The sequence below is a fragment of the Antechinus flavipes genome, chromosome 6, assembly GCF_016432865.1.
Source record: "Antechinus flavipes isolate AdamAnt ecotype Samford, QLD, Australia chromosome 6, AdamAnt_v2, whole genome shotgun sequence".
NCBI lineage: Eukaryota > Metazoa > Chordata > Mammalia > Dasyuromorphia > Dasyuridae > Antechinus > Antechinus flavipes.
In genome coordinates, this window is record NC_067403.1 from 241,308,401 (window position 1) to 241,330,470 (window position 22,070).

At 51.8% G+C, this 22,070-nt stretch overlaps 2 long non-coding RNA genes across 2 annotated transcripts; one reads left to right on the forward strand and one right to left on the reverse strand.

Moving 5' to 3' along the window:
* Nucleotides 1-141: 141 nt before the first annotated feature.
* On the forward strand, nt 142-6,640 carry LOC127542002 (uncharacterized). The gene is made up of 3 exons (XR_007948523.1): nt 142-682; nt 1,033-1,199; nt 2,781-6,640. It is a non-coding gene; the product is annotated as an uncharacterized LOC127542002 (long non-coding RNA).
* Nucleotides 6,641-6,725: 85 nt separating this feature from the next.
* Nucleotides 6,726-18,256, reverse strand: LOC127542001 (uncharacterized). The gene is made up of 2 exons (XR_007948522.1): nt 16,174-18,256; nt 6,726-7,226 (listed from the first exon to the last, which is right to left on the reverse strand). It is a non-coding gene; the product is annotated as an uncharacterized LOC127542001 (long non-coding RNA).
* Between the last annotated feature and the right edge of the window lie 3,814 nt (nt 18,257-22,070).

The following is a 22,070-nucleotide window of genomic DNA, read 5'->3' on the forward strand; positions in this document are numbered from 1 at the left end:
TGGCCCCCGAGGCAGGTGGCAGCAGGAGACCAGCCTGGGAAGGCCACCGGGCCAGAGCCCCCCGCTCAGAGGAAGCAGGCGGCCCTCGGGGAGGGGGAGAAGCCTGACAGGGGGCAGGGGCTTCAGGAGGGGGAGGAGAGGGCTGAGGCCGCGGCCTGGCCCTTTCCCCAAAGGCCCGTGGGGCCTAGTGGTCTCCCAGCCATCTAGGCCCTGCTGGGATCCCCGGGGCTCCTGTACCAAAATGAGCCCTCGTGTCCCCGGGAGGTCTCCCTGGGGGACCCCAACTGATCGCTGTGTGGCCAGACCAGGTTTACTTGGTTTTGTATTCAAAAGTTCCTCTGCTTTTCGTACTCCAGGCCTGTTCTAAGGCTCTTCCCTGGCCCTGACCTTGTGTTCTAAGCTTCTAAGCCCTGACAATCTTTGTTCTCAGGTCCCTCCCAGTTCTAACATTCTGTGTTCTAAAGCTCTCTTAGCTCTAGCATATTCTGCCCAAAGGCCCCTTCCAGCTCTGACATCCTATGTTCCTAGGGTCATAGTCTGCGTTCCAAGGTCCCTTCCAGCTCTGCTGCTCTACGTCCTGAACAGAAAGGCCATCTGAAAGAGTTGGGCACCATGGGAAAGGTCTTCTGTGGAAGGAGGGCTTTGGTGCGAGTTTGAAGGAAGCCATGGAAACTAAACAGTGGTGAGCAGGCAGAATGTCCCAGACTCGGGGTGAAGGGGGAGCAGCCAGTACAAGAGGATAGAGTTGGGGGGGCTGCATTTGACCAAAAGCAGGCTGCCTGGGGCCTTGGGGGGTGTGGAGGGGCAGGGATGAGCAGGTGAGAGGGTGCCAGCTTAGGAAGAGCATTGAGTACCAAAGAGAGAGGAGTTTATTTCTATTCCCTCCTGAAGGTAACGGGGACCTCCTGAAACCCATTGAGCAGGAAGGGGAATGAGGTCAAAAACACTTCAAAAAAGTCAGCTTGGGGAAGATTTGGGGCAGGAAACGAATGGTTCTAAGGCTCTTTCTAGACTAACCTTCTGTGTTCTAAGGTTCCAGGAAATGGACTGTGGGGAACATCCCCGGAAGTTGAGACAATGCTGAGGAAGCAAGAACTTCACCTTGATGAGGGCTGCAGGGCACGCTGCCCCTGGCCCCCAACTCCTTCCTAGGGGAAGCCATAGCGGCTTCTCTAGAACGGGGCCGGCCTGGGTCACAGGTGTGCGGTGAATTACAGGCATCTGTGCCAGCTTCCTCCCTCACCCGCTCACACCCATCTCCCCTCCCTCATCCCGGAGAAGCCGAGGGACCCCATTTCCAGGCCAGCCCCGTGAAGCATCCCTCTCTCCCCAGCTCAGTTCCACGGCAGCCTTTCCCCGGTTAAGGGGCGCCGCCGCCTAGAAAATCACCTCCCCTGTGAGCCCTTCTGTTGGCTTAAAAACTCTCCGAGGCTGGAGCCCAACTAACTGTTCTCCTCTCAGGGTCTCAGTTTCTTCAAGATGAGAAGCTTGGATTAGAAGAGCTCTAAAGATCTCTCCCAGCTTTGACATTCTCTGTTCAAAGATCTCTCCAGTTCAAACCTTCCGTGTTCTAGGGTTCCTTCCCTCTGTGACATTCTCTGCTCTAAGGTTCCTTCCCTCTGTGGCATTCTCTGTTCTAAGGTTCCTTCCCTCTGTGGCATTCTCTGTTCTAAGGTTCCTTCCCTCTGTGACATTTTCTGTTCTAAGGTTCCTTCCCTCTGTGGCATTCTCTGTTCTAAGGTTCCTTCCCTCTGTGACATTCTCTGTTCTAAGGTCTCTCCAGCTCAGACATTCTAAGGGCCCTCTCAGGTATGATAATCTCTGTTCTAAGGTCCCTTCCAGCTGTGACAGTTGATGTTCTCTGGTTCCCTCCATATTCTCTGTTCTCTTCTCTAAGGTCTTTTCCCTTTCTAAACGTTCTGAGCTGCTGTACTCCAGATCACTTAGTGCCAGAACATCCGTCCTGGAAGCAGAGCAGCCAGTATCCCCCTACCCCAGGGGCTCCATTCGAAGCTCCCCTTCTCCTTCAGCCTTTGCAGGAGGCTCCCTTGACAAGTTCCCTTCCCCACTCTTCCCCCACCCCAGCCAGGCTCACACTTAGTATCACAGGATTAGGGAAGGGACCTCAGAAGGCATCTAGGACAACTTTACAGTTGAGTAAACTGAGGCCCAGGTGATGTGATTTGATTAAGATCACACATGTAGAGTCAGAGGTGGGATCTGAGCCTGGGGAAAGAGGGGAAGAGGAGATTTAACTCAGCACAAGAGGACTTTGGCCTGAGAGGCAGATCTATGGCCCTAGATGAGCCCCCAGGCCAATTTCTGTCCCTCAACAGTCCTCCTCTATACAGGGTGGTGGTCTTCCGAGCTCCAGGGTCCTTCCTGATCTGTAAATCTATGCTGAACTTGGCTTCTGGATGTGTTCTCGGTGCAAGCGAGGCCCCCAGAGCAAGAGCTGGGGGTGACTGGGAGGGACTCATGGACAAAGAAGGATCACTGATTTATAGCTCGGCCATTTAATCCAACCGCCTCATTTTAGAGATGAGAAAACGGAGTCTCAGAGAGGTGAAGATTTGCCCATAGTTATACAGCTATTAAGGGGTGAGGGGGAAGCTCTTCTTGACCCCAAGTTCATTCTCTTAGACGTTCTGCCAGGCTGCCTATTGAAAATACTAGAAAGTACGTCTAGAGCGGCTCTTCACACGCACATAGCCTGTAGTTAAGTGAGCTGCCCCCCTTCCCATCCCTCCCATCAGAAACCTCTCTTCCTTCCCTTACAGGCCCTGAGAGCTCTTCAGAAGGCTGGCCCCCTTCTAGAAACTCAGCCCACAGCCCGGAACTCCCAGAATTAGGAGAAGAGCAGTTCCAGGAATCAGGGCGACTGAGGAGGCAGATCTTGGGGACGACTGGATCCATTTGGCAAATCTCCAGTCAGAGCGATGATGGGAACAGGAGAGAGGTGCAGGGGACAGAGCACCGGCCTTGCAGTCTGCAGGACCTGAGTTCAAATCCGGCCTCAGACACTTCACATGGCCTGGCTGTGTGACCCTGAGCAAGTCACTGAACCCTTAACCCCAATTGCCTCCGCAAAAGATAATAGTAATACTAATAATAATGGAACAGGGCATATGGGACTTCCCTCTCAAGGGAAGGGAAAGGGGCGAGCAACGGATTTTCTCGCCAGCCCAAGGCACGGTGTCCTGCAGCTGCCCTGTCTGTCATTGTGGACCATCTCCCAGGCTGCCCTCACCTTCCACACTGGGGTCCAGGGAAGGACCCCACCTCGGAACACCCGAGCCCAAGAACTCCCCGATCTCGGCATTGTAACCACCACTCGCCGCAGCTGTTCTTAATCCGGGAAAATGATTAAAGCCTCGTGCTCCTGTGCAGGAGAGGACCCAGTAAGACCTGTGGCCCGCCCTCTTGGAGCTTGCGGTCAGATACAAAGTGAAGTGAGCAGAACCAGGAGATCATTGCACACGGCAACAGCAAGATTACACAATGATCAATCCTGACGGACAGGGCCCTCTTCGGCAGTGAGATGATTCAGGCTGGTTCCAACGGTCTTTGTGATGAAGAGAGCCATCTACACCCAGAGAGGACTATGGGAAATGAGTGTGGACCACAACAGAACATTCTCACTCTTTTTGTTGTTCGCTTGCATTTTGTTTTCTTAATCATTGTCTTTCTTTTTTTGATTTGATTTTTTTTTTTGTGCAGCAAAAGAATTGTATAAATATGTATGTCTATATTGGATTTAATGTATTTTTGCCATGTTTAACATATATTGGATTAGTTGTCATCTGGGGAGGGGTGGGGGAAAGGGGGGGAAATGGGAACCCAAAGTTCTGCAAGGGTCAGCGTGGAAAAGTTATCCATGCATGTGTTTTGAAAATAAAAAGTTTTAATAAAAAAGATTTTAAATTAAAAAAAAAAAAGATTGCCATGTGCCCAGATAACAGGGGGCCATATTGCACGTGAGTCCACAAGAAAACACAAAACATTTCTTAGACTTCCCTGGTCAGAGAAGTCATCTTGTTCCTCCAGGAAGTATTTGATGAAGAGTTAGGGACCAAGATCACATCCCAGCTCTCCCTCTAATAGTATTCAGTGCAACTTCAGGGAAGTCACTCAATTGACGGGAACACGTTCCCTCAGTTGGAAAGCCGGGCCGTCGGGCCGACTCCTAAGACTCCGGGATGATGTGGAAAGTTCCCTGGGTCCAGAAGCGGAACGTCTAGGCTCAGATTCCATTTCTGACAGAATGGCGCTGGGAGTTTGGATGACCTTTTTTTCATGTGTGAAATGAGGGAGGGGGCGGCTTCCGGGAGCCCTTTCAGCTCCCAGAGGGTGATCGATCCTGGGATTTTATGAGAGACGGGAGATCCGTGAGCCCCTGGTGGGGAGTGATCCTGGGCGTGGAGCTGGCGGAGGCAAATCCGGGAAGACTTCACAGAGGTTTGCTTCTGAGCCGGGTCTAAAGGAAGGACAAGGAACCTCCTGGCAAAAAAATGGAGGTGGGAAAGCGGGAGACGTGGACTGGCTGGGGGAGTGTCCGGTTTGGCTGGACTGAGAATCGAGGTCATTTAGGGCTAATTAAGGCCAGAAAGGCCAAGTCAGGTCCATGATATGGGGAGCGTGAGAGTTTGAGCTTCAGCAAGGAGCTCCTGAAGGTTGTTGAGCAAAGGCGGTGACTAGCTCCATATAAAGAAGATTAGGAGGAGAATAGGAAATTTAATTTAAAAAGATAAAGAAGAAAGAATGAATGATTAGTCCGGCAGCAGCGGGAAGGACGGATTGAAGGGGAGAGAGCAAAGGAAAGGAGATCTACTAGAAGCTTCTTTTAAGCCTAGGTGGCTGATGATAAAAACCTGAACTAGATGGTGATTGGGGAAAAGGGGGAAGGGAGGAGAGATGTGAGAAAAATGATAGAGGTAGAACAGAAAGGGCTGGGACAAGGGAGAAAGATGAAGAAGAGAGAAGGATGTGGAGAGGAAAATAAAGAAGGAGGGAGGGGAGAGAGACAGAGATAGAGAGAAAATGGAGAGACGGAAGAAAAAAAGAATGGAAAGAAAGAAAAAAAAGAGAAGAGGAAAGAAGAGGAGATAGAAGGGAAGGGAAGAGAAGAGTAGAGGAGAAGACAGGACAGGAGAGGGGTGGGAAGAGGAGGAGACAAGAAAAGGCAGGGGGAAGGAAAGAAGAAGGAAAAGGAAGGGAAGGAAGGAAGGAAAAGAGAGAAAGGAGAGGAGAAGAAAAGAAGATAGGAGGAGGAAACCTAAAAGCACAAAAGAAAGGAAGAAGGAAGGAGAACAAAAAATATAGAGGAAGAGCAACCTAGATGAGAGAGGGAGAACAGTGAAGGAGACAACAAGAGATGGGAAAATGTAGAAGAGAGGCTGATAATGGGTGGAAGGAAGAGCCTAGAACAGTTGGTATTAAATACATGCGAGTTGACTGACAGGCGGGGCTAGATTGTGCCATCCCTTGGCAACATCTCGGTGTTTATTATTGAGGAAGCCTCCATTAAGATCTAGCTGGAGGTCTATTCCTTGGGACGTTTACCAAAGAACTCTGGATGGGGATATGGAGTTCTGGATTCAGATCCCAGCTCTGACACTTACTGCCTGTGGCTTCAGGGAAAAAAGCACTCACCTCCTGAGTCCTAGGCCCTAAGAGGGGGCCTGATGGGATTGATCCATTCAACCCAAAGACCACCAGGCACAATGGGAACAGGGGAGGCAGGGGGCCTGGGTTCCAATGCTACCTCTGTTACTTCCAAGCTGCATGGCGAGTTGCTTTCTCCCTCTACGTCTCAGTTACTCATCGATGAGGGAGTAGATCTAGATGACCTCAAAAGTCCACCCCAACTCTAATTGCCATCCACCTTCCAGTGAGAAGGAAAGGCTCGGAGTGCCTCGGGAAGCCAGTGGCGTCAAGTAGATAATCAACTGCTGGTACTTAGTTTTTTTTTTTTTAAAGCACCTACTACGTGTTTGAAAAACACCTACTAGGCTAATGGTTATTGGGGATATAAACTAAAGCAAAAGTGTAGTTCTGGATCTCAAGGAGGTCACCGTGTAACAGGCAAGTAGACAATAACTCTCTCCAAACAAGCCATAAATGGGATAAATTGGAAATAATGTCAGATAATGTCATAATCAGGGGTGGGGGTGAAAACTTGAGCCCTTCCTGGGATTCTGGGGAGGTAAAGGGTCAGACTCCCAGAGAGCAAATGTTTCATCCTCCCAGGGATCAAAGCTCCCCCCAAAAGTGGCAAGCCTCCAGCCTCTCCAAGGAGACTGCCTCCACGGCCCAGGACCCACACGGGGCTGGATCTCACTGCCTCCCTAGACTAGAGGTGATGAATGGAACCCACACAGAATGTACCTGAGCAGAGACTCAGAGACTCAGAGAACCTGACAGATGAAAAGGGACCTCACAGACCAGGCAGGCCGGGGGAATCTTGGGAAAGGGTGAACAAGCTTTTTAAATACCAGTTCTAATCACTTCAAATGGCACAAAGACTATTGGGACACCCAGTAACTGGATAGCTGTATTTCAATATAATTGCTTTTCTTCGTAATCTTATGTATTTGAGCTTATGGCTTTAAAAACATTATTCTGAGAAGGGGTCACCGAACTGCCCAAGGAATCCATGACACAAAAAAGGTAAGGAACCCCAATCCTTTCATTATGATAGATGAAGATACTGAGGGCCAGAGAAAGACGGTGATTTCGCATTTATTAATTGCCTTATGCGTTCCAGCCACTGTGTGAGGCTCTGGGAACACAAGGGCCACATGAAACCGAACAGTCCCTTCCCTCAAGGAGTTTATATTCTCCTGGGGTGAAGAAATGTGTCCATGAGCGTCAATGGAAATCGATAGAACACAAGAGGCCAGGGATGGGGCTCTAAGGAATATGGATAAGGAATGGCTGCTTGAGAGGGACCCCAAAGAGAGCTGGATCCCCTGACCCTGTCAGAGGCAAATTCTGAGCTGGGGGTGTTTCTAAGGACCTCGTAGGGCTGCCCGGCTTTGGGCACAGGCTGCGCAGAGGCGAGGGAAGGGCCGGACGTCACGGGACATGTGGCCCCGGGTTCTGGAGGCTGGGATGGAGGGCTCGGCTCTTCTTCGCCCCCTCAGCAGTCTTGTTGTTCCTTTTGAGCTGTTGTCTGGAGGAGGGTGGCGGGAGCCAGCAGAGGCTCTAATGCAATCCTGGGCTGTCTGGCAACAGGAAGTGTAGGGTGGGTGCTCTTGCAGCCGGGCCGAGTCCAGCCCCAGCTCTTGGGCTCCTTGGCTCTCACCCCACCCCACACCCTCCCATGAGCAGACCCACCTGGGGGCCTGGGGAAGGAAGGGGAGCCAGGCTAGAGCTCCCCTCCCCCAGGACTTGTACCAAGAGGAGGGGACGGTGGAGGTAACTCGTGCTTTAGACTGGAAAAGTTTACCATAGGCTGCTTCAGAGCAGTCCTCTCGCAACTTCCTCTAGCTGTTGAGACATTTCGAGAGGCTCCTTGGGTCCTAGCCTGGGACAAGCCGTGCCCTGCAGAGCCTTCCATCCTCCAGCCCCATGGGACACGTCATCTCTCCCCACTCTCGGTCATTCCCTCCCAGATCACGGAGTCTGTAGCTGAGAGCACTCGAGGACCCTGACATTCCTGTCCTCTGTCCATGTTCCAAACCCTTCCACCTTCCCTCCATCCTCCCTCCCCATTCCGCCTCCTTGCTCCTTGGCCACAGCCTCCTCCAGCCGGGGAGCTCACCTCCTGGCCACATCACTCAGCCTTTTGTACCTCAAACCCACCCGGGCCTGTGGTGACTTCCTCCCACTCACCGCGACTGGGCCGGCATCCCCTTGGGGAGGGGAAGGGGGCAAGGCCTGTGCTTGCCAAGAAGTCCCCTGCCCCATCTCTCACCCGTTTGGAAACTGTTCCGTAACCCTCACCCCCTCCCTCCATTCCGTATCCCATCTCAAAGTCTGAACTGCTTTTCTTGCTCTTTATCCCTCCAACATCTCGTCTCTTCTTTTTAAAAGTCAACTTTTATTGATACTCTTTGCCTTCAGCCTTCCTTCTTCTCTTTCATAAAACAAAGAAATTTTTTTTTTTAGGTTAAATACATGCAATTCTTTCAAACATATTTGCTATGTTGTGCAAGAAAAAAATCAGAACAAAAAGGGGAGAAACAAACAAAAAAAGGTGACAACCCTCTGCTTCCACCCATATTCAGTCTCCATAGTTCTCTCACTGTATGTGAATGGCAATTTTCATCCCGAGTTTATTGGAATTGTCTCAACAAAGGATGTTCAAGGCCCATCCACCCTGCATCCCCATTTCCCTCTCTAGGGCTCTATTGTCTCCTCAATCACAACTGCCACCATATCATAAATAATGACTTAACCTTAATCCCTATATGCTGCAACAAGCATTTATTAAGCACCTAAAATATGTTGGGCAGATGCTGGGTGCTGGAGGAATACCCCCAACCCCCCAAAAACAAAAAACAAAACAGAGAAGGAGCTCCTTCCCCCTTCCTTTCAAGAAGCTTATATTCAATCAGTCCCATAGTAGGGGCTCCTGCCCCCTGGAAACTTGAGCCAGGTAAAAGGAGGGTACCTTTGAAATCATAAAACCCGAGTTTGAAGTCTGACTCCATCCTTACCTCTGCCATCTTGGACACATCCCTTCTCTGGCTCTTATTTTCCTTGTCTCCAAAAGGAGGGGGAATGGACCTACGGGCCCTTCTAGCTCAGAACCTTCAGTCCTTGATGACTACGACTATAGTTGATGACCCTGCAACTTTAAACTCCAGTCCCCTCACTGACATGGAACTCCCCACCACCACCACGCTTGCCCCATGCCATCGGCCTGCCTCCTCTGACTTTTCAGGGATTTCTCCTGCTGCTCTCCGGGAGGTGGACAAGGAATGGGGAATGGTCTTAATTCACCTCCTGAGAGTCACTAGACACCCTCTGTGGACAAAAAGGAGAATGGAGAAACAAAGTTTTTTTTTTTTTCCTTCTAGATGCCTCCACTTTGCATTCATCCACTTCCCTCCAGCTTTATTCCCTTTTAAGCTCCCGGTTCCATGCTCTCCCCAGAGAACGCTCCCACCTCCCAGCTTGGAGTTGGAGTAGATAGAACCAAGGGGTGAAAAGTGGGAGGCCTGTGTGTGAGAGCCCTGTAGGAGAGGAAGCCCAGAAAGGGGGTGGGTAATTGGGGGTCCTGGGAAGGGGACAGGTGAGTCCTGAGAGACGGCCGTGAGGGAGCCCTGAATGCACCGGTGGGCTGGGAGTGAAGGTGGGGAGGGAATGGGCTCGCCCCCCGTTGAGGCCAGTGGTGAATGCGTGCCTCAGGCCAGCCTGGTTCCCAGAAGGAGTTAACTGTCTCTGGGGCCAGAGTGAATCAGAGGCTCCACTCAGTACTGGAAATTCCCTGTGCATGGCATGTGGTCACCCAGAAAAGGGAAACGGTGCTTTTCGGAGTGGGGGACAGCGGGGGCCGGAGCGGAGCAGACGCCTGCTCGGGCCTTGCAGCAGCTTATTTATAAGCTTCTGGCTCTATCCCAAGGAGGCCGACCAGCACCCAAGGGCCTGATGGTCAGGCCACAGCCTGAGGAGGAGGAGGGGTAGCCCTGAGGGAGAGGGAAAAACCTCAAGGGGGAACGGGGAGGGGGAAACAGTCTCGGAAGGTCGAGGGCCAGACCTAGTCCAGGGGGGCTAGAACAGTTCCCTCCCTGACCTTCATTGGTCCCCTCTAAATGATTCTGCCAAAGTCTCCCTACAACCAGAGCTTTCCTCTTTGGAGACGTCCATTTTACTGCACCACTCCCTTCCTTCCACTCCCGGTCAGTTAGAATAGAACATCTTCAGGTGTGCTGGGGGAGTCTCTTCCCTTCTAGGTCTGAGTCCCCAATTCTGTGGGGCTTTAGAACAAGACTTTGAATCTCAGACTCACGGGATATAGAGCTGGGAGGAACCTTAGAACCTCGGCCCAAGTGCCCACTGTACGGTGGGGATGATTTGGCCACGGCCACAGGTCTAGTAGGGAGCAGAATCGGATTCAAAACCAGGACCTCTAACCCACAAATCCCTTCTTCTTCCTGCTAGAGCGAGCTGTGTCCCTGTAAAAAAGCCGACACTTCCCTAGGAAGCTGGACAGCCCAAGACATGGGGGAGAGAGATCCAGTTTGGGATCAGAAAACCTGGTTTCTCCTACAGGGTGCTGTTCATGGAGCCCAGATGGGCACAAAGAGCAACAGGGAGGACGTGGAAAAGCTTGCCCGCTTCAGTGGGCAGAGCTTTGGGCCTGTTCTGAGCTGGAGGGTCTCGGATCAGAGGGAGCCATCTCTATCTACCTTTAACAGACAGAGGAAACTGGGGCACAAAAGCATGTCCTAAGGCTTGGTTATAGCAGCTGGGGAATAAAAGCCCTTAGAAAAACAAAGGGACATGGGAGAGGCAATGAGAGCGAGCAAACCCCCAGGATTTGGGTCCCACTCTGCTACTTCCTATGTGATCTCACGCAAGCCACTCCCCATCTATGGGCCCAATTTCCTTCTCTTTAAGATGAAGCAGGCTAAGGTCCGGGCCAGTAGACCAGACTATGAGGAAGGGGGGTTCTAGGATGTTCCCAGGTCCCTCAGCATCGGATCCCAGCTGTCCCATCACTCTCCCCTCCATATCTCATCCCCCGCCCAGCTCCCAAAGTGACCTCAATGCACAGATCTGCCCTTGCCAATGCCCTGCTCAAGAAGCCTCAATGGCTCTCTAGTGTCTCTGGAATAAAATTGGTTGTTAACAACCCACCTGACTCCAGCCTCTCTTTCCAGGCAATTTTCACATTAGGCCCCCTCGTCTGTTCTACCTTCCATTCCAAGTGGCCAAGCTGCCCTTAGCTCCCGACCTCCCATCTCCTAATCTGCCTTTGCAAAAGCTGGCTAGCCCCTTTCCCCAGGATGCTCTCCCTCTTCTCCTCTGTCTCTTGGGATCCCTGCCTCCCTTCAAGACTCAGCTCCTGATTCCCTCCCAACCCTCACTACTTTGTAAGTGGATTTTTTTTTTTTTTTTGCCTAGAATTTAAGATCTTCAAAAGACTTTACTGAAATTATCTCATCTGATCATCCCAACAACTATAGGAAATAGGCATGTTTTACAGATGAAGAAATTTGAGCTAGGAAATTAAGACTTGGTCAGGGTCATACAACTAGTTGTGTCCAAGGCAGGATTCGAATCCAATTCTCCAGGATCCAAATCCACTGCCCCAACCATTATACCAAACTACCTCGAGCTCTAACAATAGCTAGCATTTATCTGGCACTTAAGGTTTCCAAAGTACTTTACCTCTGTTATCTTATTTGACAATTTGGTTCCTTATCTGTATACATTTTGTTTTTCCCCAGGGAACACAAGCTCTCTGAGGGAAGGAATTATTTTGTTTTTCTTTGGCCAATGCTTGGAACTAGGTCATGGGAGGAGGCTTTGAAGCCTGGGTCAGGGAGTGGGTGCCTTTTATCTGGAGAATGGAAGGGGGCAGTGAGGGGATGTGAGAGTGGGGTCTCTTGAAAGGGGCACCATGTGGATAATTTCAAGGGAGTTACAAGGTCGGGAAAAGCGTCCCAGCAATCGGAGCCTCCCAAGCAGACGAGCTCACTTTCCGTGTCCTTGGCCGTCCCCAGGTAGAGGCTGAGGGTCCACCTCTCAGGCCCGTTCTAGTGGGGACCCCTTTGTGCCCGGGGTGGCCGTGATGGCTCTGAGGTGCCTCTAACTCTCCCATCCTGAGATTCCTTGTTTGGGAGGCATTTCCTAAGTGCCTTCTAGATAGGGGATTCTCTAGGGCTTTACAGCTTCCAAAACAACTCTGTGAAGTAGGGGGGACAAGTGCTTTTATCTCTCTTTTACAAGGGAGGAAACTGAGGCTGAGAAAGGGATTCCTAATCATCTCCCAGCTCCCTTTAGGGGGTGTTTCTTCAGGAGAGCTCACCAAAACAAGGAGTTGAGAGCACTGGCCTTAAAGAGTGGGAGGAAGGAGGGTTCCGGGGGCACCGGACCGGTCCCTAACCCGGCAGGATGAGGCTGCCCAGGATGGCTCCTGAGCCCAGAGCAAGCATTTGACCAATCTGGAGATTCCCCAAGACCCCTCCTCTGAGAGCGGTGGGGGTGGAAGCCAGAACCCCGCTCTAGTCCAGCTCCCCTCTGGGCTCTGGAGCCAATTGTCTGCAGATCACGATGGACTTGTTCCCAAAGGCCTGATGGGTGGGGGGGAGACCACACTGCAGAAGACGAGGGCAGGGAGGGGGTGCTGGAGAAGGAAAGAGGAAGCCGTGGGAAGAGGCTTGGGGAGATGGAGGGGCCAGAGGTGGGGGTGGGGGATGGATGAGGGGGCTGGGCAAGCCGCCAGCCACATTCATGTCACTCCTCCCAGTTTCAGTTTTTAAATAGCAGCTCGGTTTGGAGCAGAGTGGGATGGTCCTGCCCCACCTCCACCCCACACTCCTCTTCTGGGCCTTAAGATCCTGCTCCTGGAAGAGACGGAGCTCTCGGAATACTGGCCTAGATGATCCCAGTGGGGCCAAGTCAAATGGCTTCAGCCAGGATCCCGATCGATCAAAGCCCTGGCCTGGCTGGTGTTAGTGATTGGACTGGTGGATTCCAGAAGATCTTGGCCCTAGGCCTGGCTGATCCTATTATCCACCTAGGGGACCCCGTAGATCCTGATACTGGCCTACTGGATCTCAGCAGATCTCAGTGCTGGGCCTGGTCAGTTCTATTCATTGGTCTAGGAGATCCCAGTAGCTTCCAGATCTGGGCCTAGTCAGTCTCAGTGTTTGGACTGGTAGATCCCAGTAGATCCAAGCTCTGGTCTTAACAATCTCTTTATTGGCCTGGGAGATCCCAGTAGATCCCAACTCAGCCAGTCCTGTTGTTGACCTGGCAGATTCGTCGGTCCCAGCTCTGGATCTGGCCAGCCCTCTTTATTGGCTTGCGAGTCCCAGTAGACCCTAGCTTGGTCTGTCATATCATTGGCCTGGTGGATCCCAGTCGATCCCAGCTCTGGGCCTGGCCAGTTTCAGTATTTGGTCTAGAAGGTCCCAGTAGATCCCAACTCAGCTAGTCCTGTTATTGACCTGGCAGATCCCAGTTGGTCCCAGCTCTAGATCTGGCCAGTCCTGGGAGATCTGGCCTGGGAGGTCTCAATCGGTCCCAGCCTTGGGCTTGGTCAATCCTAATTCTGGGGCTGGTGGGTGCCAGGGGAATCTGGCTCTGGGCCTGGTAGAACTGGGTGGATCCTGGTTCTGGACTTGGTAAAGCTGGACAGCACCAGGCTCTGTGGTCACTGAGGTAACTGCAGCTGGGCCCAGAACAGATGAAAACTTGATGACTCTCCACATTGGAAGCTTATTTATAAACCAGGCCCTCTGCTTCAGCTCGGCAGCTGCACAGCCGCTAACTCAGCAGCTTGGGGGTGGGCAAGCCATCCACACCACTCCAGGCCCCACCAGCCTCTCTGACACACAGGGGCCCCAGACCCTGTTTCTGCTGGAAGCTGCTGACATGAGGAGCCTTCAGGACCCCGCAGCTGTACCCATCTGTAGGGGATCTCAAAGACTGGACTCCGTGCTTCCCCAGGACTGCCTGGATCCCTCTGACCCTGTCATAGAAACTTCATTGGCCAGAGCCTCCCCACTGAGCAGGGCTTCCCTCCCGTCATCTCTGCAACAGCAAGGTGTCCCCAAAATGAGGGGCCCGGAGCCTTAGGACTGGGCCCCAATTGGGTCCCGCGGCTGCATCTCCCTCTTTGCTCACTGGGAAAGCTTCTGTGACACTTTTGCCCAGGGGTTCTTGGGGGATTCCTAGATCTGAAATGTCCCCAAACATAAAGCTGGGCCCATTTTTAGGTCACTGTGCTTAGGAACTCAGGAGTTCCCTATTCCATCAGAGAACAGGACCTCTTAGGAAGGTGGGGTCTCTCACCAAAATCCCCTTCTTTGTCACTGGCCCCCAGTGCTCTCACCTGGGGAAGGGCCACCCCCAAATGAACCAGTAAGTTCCTTTACCTGGGGTTGTGGGGTTTCCATTCCTCCCAGGACTACTAACATTTAAAAAATCAGTGTAGGACAGTAGAGGGGCCTCTACCAGCAAAATCCCACAAAGGCTGACTCCTGGTGGAACAGACACTTGGGGCTCTTGAGTCACAGCAGGAATCCTATTGGAGCACTCCCAGGCTCTGGGTGTGAAGCTGTGTTCTGCCAGCTTAGCAGCTGTCTGACCTTGGACAGACTTCCCTTCCTTGGGCCTCAGTTTCCCCATCTGTAAAATGAGATTGGGTTGAGCTAGGTCTCCAAGGTCCCTTCCAGTTCTACATCTAAGCTCCCGGTGGGGTCGCTGTGCCCATGGCCCGGCTCCCAGCCCACTGGCAAAGCCTCCAAGCAGAGGAAGAAGGATTATGGGAGGAGGGTTCAGATCCCAACAGGCCCCTTCCCTCAATGTGATTTTAGACGAGCTACTGGCCCTTGGGGGCTTACATTGCCCACTGATACAAGGAAGGTTTGTCGAGATGATCTCAAAGGTCTCTTTGGATCCTACAAGTCTTGTGACCCAGAAGTGAGTCATCCCCATGTCTTTGCTTAAGATTTCTGGGACTAATCCTCAGGGCGAGAGCCCCTAAGGCTCCCAATCTGAGCTCCCGCTGCCCTCTCCTGTGCCCGCCTCCTCCCCCATGCCCGCGGGTGCCCAAGGGCCCCGGGCAGAGCCAGGCCGCCCTATCAGAGAGGGTCCCGGCTTCAGACAGAGCACAAACTGGGAGAACCAACCGCGAGGGTCAGGAACCCAGCGGGGCCAGAGCTCCGGCCCCACCTGCAGCCACTCCTGGGCTTTCCCATTTCATCTTAGATCCGGTTCTAAAGGATGTTCTAGAAGTATAATTCCACCTCTGGCTCCTTCCCCCGCGCTGTTACCCTCCCCTGGGCTCTGGGTCACACAAGGAGAGCCTGGAGTCCACACCCAGCCCCTTCCTTAATGGGATGAGGACACTAGCCCGAGATCACATAGCTAGGACTCCAACTGGGGTCCCTCCCGGCCCTGTAAGGATTCTTTTCGCTGCGTTTTCCATCCCCCGCAAGTTCTCCCTCCTTCAGGACTCGGGCCATGGAGCTACCAGCCCATTGTTTCTCTATCTCCATTTTACAGAAGTGGAAACCGAGGCCCCTTGTTTCTCTGCGCCCTTCCTCCACGCCCCCCCCCCCAATTCTCCTCGAGTTCCTTAGCGGGGCGGCCTGTCCCCCTGCCCCAGGATGAGATGCGGCTCCGGACCTGGCACCGCGGGCCCTGCGGGATCTGTCTCGGAGGCCCTGGTGCCCGGGCGGGTTCCTGCCAGGGGTCCAAAGCCTCACGGAGGCGGGCCTCAGTTTCCCCAGGGGGAAAGGTGCGCCCTCCCTTTGGAAGGCCTCCAGCTCGGGCGGAGGGCTGGCAGGGCCGCGGGAGGGAGAGCGGCCCCTGCGAGGGGGGCCCGAGGCTGCCTCAGGCCAGCCCCCAGGGGGTGCTCTGCCCCCACCCCGCCCCCCACCCCCAGCAGCTGTCCCTGTTTCCAAATCAGCCGGGTGGCCGCCTGAGAAAACAGGAAGCGCGCAGTTACCACAGGAAGTGTGTTCTCCCTCCTCCCCCACCCAGCCCGGCCCGGCCCATTGCAAAACGCCAACAGAACAATTGCTCCAGGAGCCTGTGGCCGCCGGGAAACGCGCGCCGGAGACCCCGGCGGTGGCCGGCGGCCGCGCGGCCCTCTCCGGCCTGGGCCCCTCTGCCCCGCCCCCGGGCCTGGAGCCGCGTCCAGCGCCCGGGACGCGGGGGAAGCGATTCTGCTCCGGGGTCCTGACCGTGACCTCCTCCCTGACCTCCGCCGCGGGCCCGGCTTCCCAGAGCCGCGTTTCCCAGAAGAGGCGCAGCTCGCCGCCATCACGGGGGTGGGGGTGGGAGCGGCCGAGCCCTCTGACGCCCCCGAGCCCTCCTGCCCAGTGGACGGCCCCGGCCCCGGGACACCTGCGGGCCACACCCTCCCTGGTCCTTGGGTCCAGCCAGCCCCTCCCCCACTCCCACCCCCTCGGGCGCCCGAGGCTCCAGGTCCCACTCTGGAAAGTCAAACGTCTCCTTCCTCCCCCCGCCCTCCCCCACACTCACCTCCCTGTTTCCTGCCCGGGAGGCCAGCGTTCAAGGGCCAGAGAGAGGTGGGGACGACCCCCTGGAAATCCTAGGTCCCCGGGCCGTGGTCCCCGCGTTCTCCGAGGGCCCTGAGGGACAGTGAGGAAAGAAGAAGAGGACAGAGCATTTCATGGTGTTATAAATCAAAGAGGGAAGTCGGGACAGGAGAAATAAGAAACTTCCCTCCTACCCCCGAGCATTGGGACCTGCCAGTCGATGGGCCCAGCTCCCCCTGAGGCTCCCCAGCTTCCCTCCTCCAGGCAGGGCTGCCCCCAGGAAATCGGCCCTGCCTCCATCCCTCCTTTCTTCCTGCAGGTCCGGGATGGACGGCTCCCTCCCCCAGCCAAGCCTCCTCCTCTCCATCTCCCCCCACCCTGACTCTCACCCAGGGGGCATCAGTTGGCAGCAAGAACCCCCAATGGGAAAATCTGCTCTGGGGCAAGGGGAAAATCCTCCGTGAGAGTCAGTCAGTCATCAAACAGATTTTCCTTAAAGCTTCCTCTGGTCAGAGAAGATTAATCAGTCAATAAACATTTGTTAAGCACCTACTGTGTGCCAAGTACTGTACTAGGGGGTAGGAATAAAAGGAAAAAAATCAACAGCCCCTGCCTTCAGAGAGCTTCCCTTCTATGCGGGGACAGCCGATGGATACAGAGGCTCTTACAGAACGCACACAAGGCCATTTTGGTGGAGGCCTGACCTCTAGGAGTCTAATAGGGGATGAAAGACCATTTAATATCTATAGTGGAGAGATGGGGGATCTGGTCATTTGATGGGTGAAAGGCTGGGCCTGTGGGAGTCAAAGAAGAATGCATTCAAAGTCATTTACAGTCAAGGCCTCCAGGATCCAGGTCCCTGAGCCTCGGGCTACCCTCTGACAGGCAAGCCCAGCCCGGCCCATCTTGCACTCCGCCAGCCAGCTGCCCTCTGTCTTCCTTGCTTTTCTCTCTCTTCCTCTGGCCACCCTCCCCTTATGTGTGATGTCTTCTATTAGAGCGGCAAAGTGCCATCAAGTCGGGGTTATATTTGCCTCTCCAGTACTGGCACAGAGTGAATACCAAAGAAACACCGCTTCCATCCGGCGGGGTCTCTCCTGGGTCTTCAGTTCATAAAAAAGGGCTCACGTGTTTGTAACAGCTCTTTTTTTATGGTGGCAAAGGATTGGAAACTGAGTGGATGCCCCTTGCCTGGGGAACGGCGTGTGAAAGCAACGGGATATCATGGTTCTATTAAAAACAAAAGATGAGCAGGCTGATTTCAGAAAAGCCTGGAAAGACTTATATGAACTGATGCTGAGTGAAGTGAGCAGAACCAGGAGATCAGTGTACCTGGCAACAAGAAGATTGTGTGATGATTAATCTGATGGACTTGGCCCTTCTCAACTGTGCAGAGATTCAAGGCAATTCCTATAGACTTGGGATGGAAAATGTCATCCACATCCAAAGGGAGAACTGTGGAGACTGAATGGGAATCAACACATGCTATTTTTACCATTTTTCCTTCTGTGTTTTTTTTTTTTTCTCATGGTTTTTCCATTTTGTTCTGATTTTTCTCTCCCAACATGATTCATATGGAAATATGTAAAAGAGGAATGTACATGTATAACCTAAAAACAAATAAAATTGAGAAATATTGCTTCTGTTCTTCCTCCCTCCTTCCCTTCCTCCCTTCCTTCCTTTCTCCCTTCCTCCCCTCCCTATTGATTTCCTTCCTTCCTTCCTTCCTTCCATCCATCCTTCCTTCCTTCCTTCCTTCTTTCCTCCCTCCTTCCCTTCGTTCCTTCCTTCCTTCCTTCTTCCATAAAGAGGCAGGTTGGTGTGGTAACCAGATCACTGAAGCTAAATTAAGAGAAAGCAGGTTCAGCTCCTGGCTTTGCCACTTGCTTCCTGGGCAGAGAAAGTGTGCTGGAGCCAGCTTTTTCAGGACCCTCCTCAGAAACAGTCACTTACCAATCAGGGTTCATTTGATTGTTTTGTTGGTTGTCTAGATTTAAGACCAAGCCAGTAAAGTGTCCCACTGCCTTTGGTCAGCATGCCCTCCTGCGAGGCAATCCAGAGCAAAAGCTCTCACTTCCCTGGCAGCCCATAAAACGGAGGGATTGGACTGGGTGGCCTCTCAGGCCCCTTACACCTCTAAATCTATAATCAACCAATCAAAAAGCATGTATGAAGTGCCTATTGTGTGCTATAGAGCACTCTAGGAAAAACTGGAGATAATAATTTATAGATCAACCCTCAAGGAGCTTCCATTCTACAATATATTTGTGGGTGGTGGTCAGGAAAGGGAACGTGTCATAGAGCAGCCCTATCACTGTTTACCCAGTGGACACACTGGGACTTGGAGCCAGCCCTGGTTTAATACTTGCACTTTTTGTGGGTATTTAACCCCATTAGAACACAGGAGCTTGTCCTGGACACGTTGTCCTGTGGGCAGCTGCAGAAACAAACAGGAGCCTTCTCCCTCTCAGTTTGGCAGTAAGGCTTTCCAAGGGACTTCCTTTCCAACAGCCCTGAGAAGATGATGGGACAATTACTATTAGGTCCATTTTAGCAATGAGGAAACTGAGGCAGGGAACGGTTACGTGTCGGTACCACCGATCTACAAAGGAATGCTTATGAAGTGCCTACTAGTGGTAAGCACCCTGCTGGACACAGGTACAGATACACAGTGAAATAACCCCTCTTCACACTGTAGAGCGGGGTCTACCTCTGAGATCCTTCGTCAGATGTTTGTCCCCGAAGATCTCCCTAAAAATGGGGCGAGCCTCCCCGGCTGTGGGAGGGCCCTGGTGTAGGATCCATCTACCAAACATTGTCCCTTGGTGATGGACGAGTTCTAAGGCAGTTTCCTGGAGCAAAGAGAAGCCAGGAGGGGGAAAGTATGAAGCCAAAGTCAAAAGAACAGAAGATTCAGATCCTAGCTCTGTCCTTTACCAAGACTGGCTACCATCTATACTCTGCTGTAAGATTTACCAAAGGCTTGACAGTTTACATTTGATCTTTACAATAACCCTTCAAGGTGGCTGCTGGTATTATGTTCATTTGACAATTGAGCTCTCTTTGGACCCCAGAACCAGCACTATTCACCAGCCTGCCTTCGGCCTCCAACAAATCACCTCATTCCTCTGCCACAATTTCATCATCTGTACGAGGAGGGGGCTAGACTCAGTAAGCCCCACTCAGCCACAAATCCATGATCTAACCACCTGGATCCCTGAATTCTTCTCCCCCTCCCTCCCATGTGCATCTTCTTCCTTCCCAGGGGATGGGGCAGGGCCCTGATCACTGGGATGTTTGACTAAGAGTTTGGACCAGCCCCTAGGGTCATTCTGGGGTCAGGCCCTCAGGCTCTCAGAGACCCCTCCTTCTCTTTCCCAGGGTTCACCACTTCCTCCCTCTCACCTTCCTGACATCTCCAAATCGAGTCTGAGTGTGGGAGACTAGAGCATCTCAGCTGTGTCTTCTCATATTGTGGGGTTTCTCCCCCTTCTAGGCCTGGGTCACCAGCCCACAGACTGTCCTGACCCTAGAGGAAAGAGGTAACTTCCCATGAGACCAGCCCATCCCAAGGATCCTCAGGACTCCCTGGTCCACCATATCTTGGGAGAAGAGACCTTAGACCTCAACCTCCCACCCCAAGCAGCAATCCAAAGGCAGGGACCATTCATTAGAGGTCATTTGGTCCAACCCTATCATAAGAGAAACCTTGGCCACAGGGAGTGAGTAACAAAGCTACTATTCCATTGGCTTTGCCCTCCCCTCAGTCCTCTTCCCTAGTTCTGTAATGCCAGAGAAACTGAGGCAGGAGAGAGATTAGAGAGTTTTTAATATTTTATTAATGGGAGAGTAAGATTGACTGGACAGGACTCTCGTCTCAAATTATCCAGTCAGACAGAGATAAAGATATACTGGGACCAAGGAATTCATGTTGGTCCCAGGTCTGGAGGAGACTATCATCTCAAAGAATCCAGCGTCCAGCATCCACCGCCAGCCGCCATTCTCCAGCAATGAATGGAGAATCTCTAACCTTTATATACCTTTTAGAGACAAAGAAGAGAGTAGGAAAGAGTGGGAAAGCCCAGCTGGAAAAGGCTATGAATCAAAAAGGAACCCAGAGACAGGATGTCTGAATACCAGAGATAAAGATGTTAGTGAAATATCTTGGAATATTTTAGAGAGATGTAACTTTTCAAGGACAGAAGATAATCAGGAAGTCTACTCTCTTGTTTATCTTGCTTGGGCTAACAATTTATAACCTTAGACTAATTGGTCCTCAGCCTTCATGGACCAGAGGGAGATTTACAGCTTAGGGGAGTAATTAGGGAGACTGAGACAAGGGAAACTTGTACAAGGAAACTGAGTCAGGACAGTTAAAGAGAACTGTGGCATAACAGTTCCAAGCCCACACTCTTTCCCGTGCCCTCCCAGGTACCCACCCTGGTTCCCAGGCTTGGCAGGGCTCTTCTCTTGACCTTGTAAGGTACTGCCCAGGTGGCTGATAAAAAGCTTAAGGAATTCTCTCTCAGAATGAGAAGGGACTTCAGAAATGACCTCACTGGTGTGATTTGGACAAACTCTTATCTGCCACATCTCCCCAAAGTAGTGTCCTAGACTTCCCAGTGAAGAGGGAACCCAGAACCTTTCCAGGCCGTCCAGTGCACTGTGGGAAAGCTCTCCATTCTCATCATTTTGCCTTATGTAGGACAGAAATCTGCTTCCCTGATACTTTGTTCCTAGTTCTTTCCTCTGGGGTCAGGCAGAAGAAGTCTTGTTCTTCTGCAAGTGCTTCTCCCTAATTCTTCTCTTCTTCACACTAACTATCTCTTGTTCCTTCACCTGATTTTTCTATGATATGGCCTCGAAGGTCACCCTCCGCTGGTGCTCTCCAGTTGGTCCATTTTATTTCTTCAAGTGTAGTGCCCAGAAACAAACAGGATTCACCAAATGGGGTCTGGCCAAGGGGAGTTAACAACTAACAGCTAAAAGGGGAGTCAGGAGGACCTGTATTCAAATCTTACCCCAGACCCTAACTGTACAACTCTAGGAAATTCATTTAACTTCAAGCTCATTGATGAAATGGAGACAATAATAACATCAATCTCATAGACTTGTTTTGAAATTCAAATCAATAAATTGCTTGGTAAATTTGAAGGCACCGTGTAAATGCTAGAACACTACTCCTCCACGAGGCTGCCTTCAAATGCACGTTTTGAAGAGCTGCCCGATCGTCTGGCCAAGCATCCCCGAAAACACCCAGATCTCTTTACTTGCAGGATTCTCTAGCCCTATTTCCATCATCTTCCACTCATCACCCTGATTTTTGGAGGCAAAGGACAAGGCTTTACTTTCCTACAGGATGAATTTCTTTTTTTCTTTTTTTTTTTTTTTGATATAGCTTTTTATTTACAAGCTATATGCATGGGCAATTTTACAGCATTGACAATTGCCAAATCTTTTGTTCCAATTTTCCCCTCCTTCCCCCCACCCCCTCCCCCAGATGGCAGGTTGATCAATACATGTTAAATATGTTAAAGTATAAATTAAATGCAATATAAGCATACATGTCCAAACAGTTATTTTGCTGTTCAAAAAGAGTTGGACTTTGAAATAGTGTACAATTAGCCTGTGCATCAAAAATGCAGATGGGCAAAAATAGAGGGATTGGGAATTCTATGTAGTGATTCATAGTCATCTGCCAGAGTTCTTTCGCTGGGTGTGGCTTGTTCAGTTCATTACTGCTCCATTGGAACTGATTTGGTTCATCTTGTTGTTGAAGAAGGCTACGTCCATCAGAATTGATCATCATATAGTATTGTTGTTGAAGTATATGATGATCTCCTGGTCCTGCTCATTTCACTCAGCATCAGTTCATGTCAG